This window comes from Hipposideros armiger, unplaced genomic scaffold, assembly GCF_001890085.2.
Source record: "Hipposideros armiger isolate ML-2016 unplaced genomic scaffold, ASM189008v1 scaffold_1116, whole genome shotgun sequence".
Taxonomy (NCBI): Eukaryota; Metazoa; Chordata; class Mammalia; order Chiroptera; family Hipposideridae; genus Hipposideros; species Hipposideros armiger.
Window position 1 is genome coordinate 213,541 of NW_017732466.1, and position 6,966 is coordinate 220,506.

Genomic DNA, 6,966 nt, shown 5'->3' on the forward strand with positions numbered 1-6,966 from the left:
CTGTCCCTTAAGATCAGGGGTCTTCCAGTACCTGGGCCTCCTCCAATTTTGTGGACAATCAGATTGTATAACCCCCACAGACCACTGTATTCTCTACGCCCACTCTTCTGGGGCTCATACAGGGAGCAGGCAAAGTCCCTCTTAATCTCAAGAAGCATTCTTTGTCATTTGTTTTGGGTACTGCAAGACCAACCATTCTCGTTCTGGTCCGACCAATGCTGTGTACATTCAAGAATGGGAAACGCATACTGTTCTATTTAATCATCACGTATAATTTTAAAATATTAGCTAGTTACCATAAATTGATGGTTGCTTGGCAACCAAAGAGCTGCGATTTTGAAAGGAAGCACTCCAGTACTGTTCCAATCAGAACAGCAAGATCTGGTGAGGCCTCCTGAGTTCTGCTGAATTCTTTATGATGGAACCAAACCCTGGGGCCAACTGAGGGAAAAAGCAGGGGACGCACAATTTACAGCTTAGTTAATTTTAGGAGAGTAGAGAGGAAGTAAATTGCATCTCATCTCCTAGTTTGGGTGAGAACTGCCCAATTTGAGAACAAGTACTAATTAGCTGAAAGGAAAGCTCAGCTGTGACTTAGCTAAAAATGGGATCTCTTGCAAAAATTCCTGCAGAACTGAGTGTGGTGGATCTCATTCACTTTGCATGTGAAAACCGGACTCATACTGACAAAACAACATGTGGGAAGAGAGTTATAGAGCATTACTGGAAACTTTAAGGCATTTGGTTAGAGAAATGACCGGCCAGCTTGCCCACAATATATCCAGAAATAAATTCAGACTGGCCTTTGTGGCTCAGACTCTCTTGATGAGTGTCTTCAGCCAACATTGATTTGATTGGCTAAGGGTCAGCTAATAACCAAGAAAAGGATCTGGGAATAAGAACGATTTTTTTTTTTTAAGATTTTATTGGGGAGTTAGGGGAGGAGAACAGCATTGGGGAATGGGGGAAGGGGAACAGACAAGTTGCTGTCCTTTTGTTCTTCAGTCTAGTTGTAGAGGATGTCGCTTCACTGGCCCATGCTGGTATGATCATTGCGTTCTTCTTGGGTGAGGCAGATCAATCGCTGGCCCCTGAACGGCCACTCATGGCAGCTCTTGGCAGCTCACACCAGCTGCCGGCCGCTCACGGTAGTTTATGGCAACCCACTGCAGCTTCACTGCAGCCTACACCATCCCTGGCGACTCACGGCAGCCCAGCTCTAGGTCGAGCTGTTGTTCACCATCTTAGCTGTAGAGGGCACAGCATCACTGGCCCTCATGTGGGATCTGAACCGGGGCCCTGCTGCTCAGAGCTGGCGTCCCAAGCCAACTCTTAACCAACATGCCACTCGGCCAGCCCAGAACTATATTTTTAATAAAAGAAAGGGAAGGGAGACAGACTTTGGGTAATTTGGAAGCTTTTCAAGAGGATTTTGGGAATGCATATAAGCTTTGGAGAAAATTTAAGTAATCGTTTTAAAGCCTTACATTAGTAGTCATTGAAAACTATTCAGGTGACTGAATGCTTTGGAGAAAATTTAAGTAATCGTTTTAAAGCCTTACATTAGTAGTCATTGAAAACTATTCAGGTGACTGAATGGTGAATTAACAGATATTTTACTTTGAAAATCCTCTGTACTTAACATTCGGTTGAATGTAAAATTGTATTGGAGCAAGGTAGTTTTGATTTTGATGTTTAAATTAATTAGCCTCTTGTGACTTCCTGCATTAGTCATAAAAAAAAATTTCTTATAATGTTGGCGACTCCACCATTTTGATGTTAACGTTTCTTAATCACACACGTGGATATATACTCTGGGGAGATATGCAAGATGCTGGCATGAGAGGGATGCCTTAAGGATGGGAGATGGGTGTTTGGGGTAGGAGGCAGACTGCTTTTCATTTGCTCTTTTTGTTTTCATTTGATTTTCACTCGCTCTTACACTTTTGTACTTTTTAAACGTTATACCATGTGAATTTATTAACTCAACAAGAAATACAATTTAAAAGAAATGTGAAAATTAAAATTTAAATGCATGTGGTTCAAAGAAAAACAACATGGTGTAGTGGAAAGAAAAGATGTGGAATTACAGACCTGAATTTAAATCCCATTTTGGCCTCTGAATACTTATGAGAGTGTGGGCAAGTCTTCTCAGAATCCCTGCATCTCCATTTTCCTCATCCTTAATGTGGGTCCAAATACTTCACGTACATGATTGTGGTGGAGACGAGGCGGTAAAATAAACCCCTATGACAGACCTGGTCCATGGCACGGACTCCATCGACTGTGGTTATATTATTAATAGCATTCAGCATATTCAGTAAAAACGGTTTAATGCATACCACCCATAATCCCCACAGAGACAATAAACATGTTTATAATAAGCCCAGTTAAATATGTCTCTCAGAACCTGGTTTTCCCAGACATGACAATCTGGGTTTTACAGTTCTAACCATTTCGCCGACCTTTGCCCCCAGTTCCTCAGCTCTGCTGGAGGGAATCAATATGGGACTGAATTCTTTTGTCTTAAGTCTACTTTCTTAAGGCCATACTGCAATCTAGCTTTTAACAAGCTATTCAATTGTCCTCCTATCCATAGAAATAAACTCTGTTATTATTCTCAGGTCCTGAGTCTCTCTGTGGGTCTCCCTCAAACTATTTTTGAAAATCCAATGCGCTTCAGAATGTCTACGATTCTCAAGTTTTCCAAAAAAAACAAAACTGACCCCTAAATTGTCTAATGTTTTTAAACTCCCCTCTCCACTTCTGAAAATGAGATGCTCTGGTTCTCTTTTCCGTGTGACGTCATCCCTGGATCATGCCTCGCAGTTTGTAGCGTGCAAGCCCCCCTCCTCCCGTCCCGCCCCGCCCCGCCCCGCATCACCGCTGCATTATTCATAACGGCCACTAGGTGGGGGTGCATACACACTTCTGAGAAGGTACACACCTGCAAGACTTAGAAATCGTGGTCTCAGAAGGTTCTGGCTCTTGCCTTGAATGGTAGGCGGTAACAATAACTGCTTATTATCATTAATTATCTCGGAAAAATGAGATATACATAATCAAGCAGGAACTATCTCAAGCCAAAGGTTTCTCATCTCACGTCTGGTCACGGTGGGTAACAGCAGTGAGGTTCTACGTAGTTACAGGCGCAAGGCTCAGCCCTTTTTGCCTTTCCCTCCCCTCATCCATCGCCCTCATATTCACACACATGTATAAGGCACACGGCGTGAAGGATCGGGGGTGCACGCTCTGTGCGTGTTATTTGGTCTCCCTGGGCTCCTATGACACGGGACGTGGCTGGCTTGGGCAAGGCCCGGTGCCGTGGTTACCAGCCTCCTTCAGTGGCAGGACTCCATTTAAATGGGTACTAATTATGAAAACCCCCTCACTGATACTAAAAGTTATAAAATGGCTCGTTTTAGTTGAGAAAATTCATACAATGCAAAATCAGCAATGTTTTTCCAGGGATGGGCGTTTCGTTTATCAACCATATACAAGTAAACACAGCCATTTGTCCACTCAGTGGTTGGCAGTGCTTGGTGAGCCCACCTATCGGTGAGCACCTTTGCCATAGCAATGGTTGAGGGGGGCAGTGGGGCGCTGCTTTGGCATCAGACAGACTCAGGGTCAAATATAACTTTGGTCCCTTTCAATCTGTGTCTCTTAACCTCTGTGGGCCTCATACTCTTCCTCTGGGAAACCGAGACCTTTTGTTAGCAAGGTTATTGTGAGCTCAGAATGTACGCAGTGTTAGCAGCAGGAGAGCTGGAGGTATGGGTCAGTAACGGCGGTATTTACTGCTCAAAGGTAAGTTTCACTCTTAAGCAAGTTTTGCTGTATCTGATCGTTAGAGACATCTTCATTCTTTCCTACTGGGCCTCCGATTTTCTGTCCTATCGTCAGCCAGCTGGGCCAGACGTCCCTGGATTGTGTCTGCACAGACTCGCCCCCTGTGCATGAGCCCCAGTCTCTGCTCCTTTCTCCCAAGCCCTGCCTCCATGAATTTTCCTTCTAGGAAAATTCTTCAACTCTACTCTAGTTCTGGTCTAAACAGAATCATCCTTTCTAATATTAAGTACCTCCTCTTTACTTGCTCGAGTTTCTCTCCCTCTGAGCATTTCATGGTCATAAGTTATGTTGATATACGTATTCATTGTCTATTCTCTCTCCATGGTCTTCCTTTCTCCAATTTCCTATTCAAATTTACACCAACCCTTAATACTTTCATTTTAACTCAAGGGAACGAATTATAATTATAATCCACGGATACGTAAGAGATTGGCCAATTTATCGTATCACTAGAAACATCCACATTTTTCCTAATTTTCCTTTTCTTTGGATCTCTCTGAACGTCTAACACCTTACTCTTGCATGTCAACTTCTTCCAGCGTATTTGTTTGCATGACTTATCACACAATTCAACAGGGCCCATCCAGACAGCTTATCCTCTGTCTCCTTCTCTCACACACAATATTCTGGAAGCATCACCCACCATCAAAGCACTCCCTTCGCTTAAGAGGCCCCAAATCGCAGCAGCAACTCCTTCGATCTGGTTCTGTTTTCTTAACATGGCCCTTGAGCTTCCTGCTCATAAACAGAGCCATCACCATGCGTGTCAGGTAGACCTTGTCTCCGAGCTGCGGGCCCCATCCTCCCATCATGTCTGGCCTGCACGGAGATGGGATCATCTTACGATGTGTCTGCAGTCCTGTCTACAGACTAATCAACAGACCCCTCCATCTATCATCATTCATCGATGTTGCTCTTTCTTCCGTATTTTAGCTACCCTTCTGCTCCCTGGAAAATTCTTTCCAGAATTTGGCCATAAATCTTTGCCGATTTCCACTGGTTCCCTAAGCAACCTAGTCACTTCAGAGTGTCTGTTTCCAGGAACTTGCCTATTAAGTATATATTTTTCTTCCTCACGCCTTTCACTCCCCAGCTCACCTTCTGCCTTGTAATTCAGCAGACCCAAGTTTAATTTTTCCCATGGACAATGACTAACCATGTGAATTTGGACAAAGATTTATGTAAAAGGAACGTGTTAAATGATCTCAGACACAGCAGTTCTCCCTCTGACATTTATTGAGAATCTGGTATCTACCTGCTCTTTTAAAGACTGTATCTTTAATTTTCTCCAGCTTCCTCAAAGGCCAACCCTAAAATACTCAGAAAGGTTGGATATCTGGCCGTAGGTCACGACTCAAGAGCTGGTGCAGCAGAGACTTGAGCCTAAGCCTGGTTGTCTATTCCACGTTTTCCCACTAATCATCTTCAAAAGGCAAGATGGAATTCAGGGGCAAGAATGGGGGCTGCTGGGAAGGCCTCTCTTCTATACTTGGGAGTTCCCCTGACCAGAGTAGTTTTCTATTGAAATCTTTGAGTATTCTGGGAGGCTTCAGGAAGGTGGTTCATCTGAGAGAGAGAAATAAAATAATCTGGCAGAAGCCAGTTATTTCTAGAATCCAAACTCCTGATGGGGGAAGTTCCTGCTTATAAGATAGCTTCCTGAGTGTTCTCATGGTTGGTTGCGTTTCTTAGAAGGTGCATCTTCTATGAAATGACTAGTGATGTATGCCAAGAGATTAACCTTGTAGGAAGCCAGGTCCCGGCTGAAAATGAGCTTAAGACCTCAGGGGATTCCCCACTTTCTGCCTGATAAAGCTCACTTCTTTTGAACATGAAATCAAACGCGATTGATTCTGAGAAGCTTTTCTTTATTTCACCCCCTCCTGGCCAGCTCGGAAGCTCCCCTCTGGGCTGCCATGCCACGCTGTGGGGGACCCCATTACAACATGCTGCTCACCAACCCGCCACTCCACTGTGCAGTCTCTCAAATTATGCTTCTGTTCAGTTTTGAGAATTATTATCCATATTAATAATACATTATAATACTTCAATTAGGCACAAAGAAAATAAATTTATATGGTGAGATCCAGAAGGCATCGGAGTTTTAATTACATACCACTCCCTTCTTATTCCTTATCTCCTAATAAGAAACAGTATAAAACAACATTTTAATTTGCATCATATACATCAACAGTCATGTGTCCTTAAGTATGGATATAGAGGAAAAAAGTAAACTCCTTTCTTCAAAGCCTTTCCTCCCCAGTAGGAAATAAACAGATAAAGTGAATGTCTTGTCAGAGATATGTGACAGATACTATCTGGGTAAGCGTTTTACTTTTACCAAGGAACTTTTCCAGAAGAGAAACTATTAACAACTCTCCTGCTTGGAAGTAGGATTCTCTGTCCTGTTGCTTTTGTTTGCACTACGAGCATATGACTAAGAATACAAAGCATATGTTAACAGAGGCCAATGTTTAAGTGAAGTAAAAACTGCAACACATTCAATCGACATATCTGAAAGTATACCTAAGACTTACTTTACAGTGTGGCAATTATAGGTGAATAAGAAGTTCAAATGAAGGTCTATCATTAGTATTTCTTTTTAGATATCTGTATCGATTATGTCTATGCTCTGTTAGGAGGAGCAGAGAGAAAAAACAGTGCAAGAATCTACTGAGACCTCATGGCGTGTGTACAGAACAGGGTGTGTGTAAGAATCTCGCTTCACTTGTGTAGGAGATGCCTGCAGCCTGGAAAATTGGAGCCCCCAGTCTGTCTCCCTGCTCCCCATGTGAAGATAAAGTGGGTATTCTGGTCGCAGGGCAGTGGCCGAGTGACAGTGTTACAGGCTGAATGTTTCTATCCCCTTAAAGTTCAGATGTTGAGCCCTGTACCCCAGTGCGGCTATATTTGGAAGTGGGGTCCCTATGGAAGTAATTAAGATTAAATGAGGTCATACGGGTGGGCCCTGGTTGGATAAGATTGGCATCCTTATAAGAAGGGACACCAGAGCTGTCTCTCTCTCCCTCTCTCCCTCTCTCCCTCTCTCCCTCTCTGTCTTTCTCTCCCTCTCTCCCTCTCTCCCTCTCTCCCTCTCTCCCTCTCTCCCTCTCT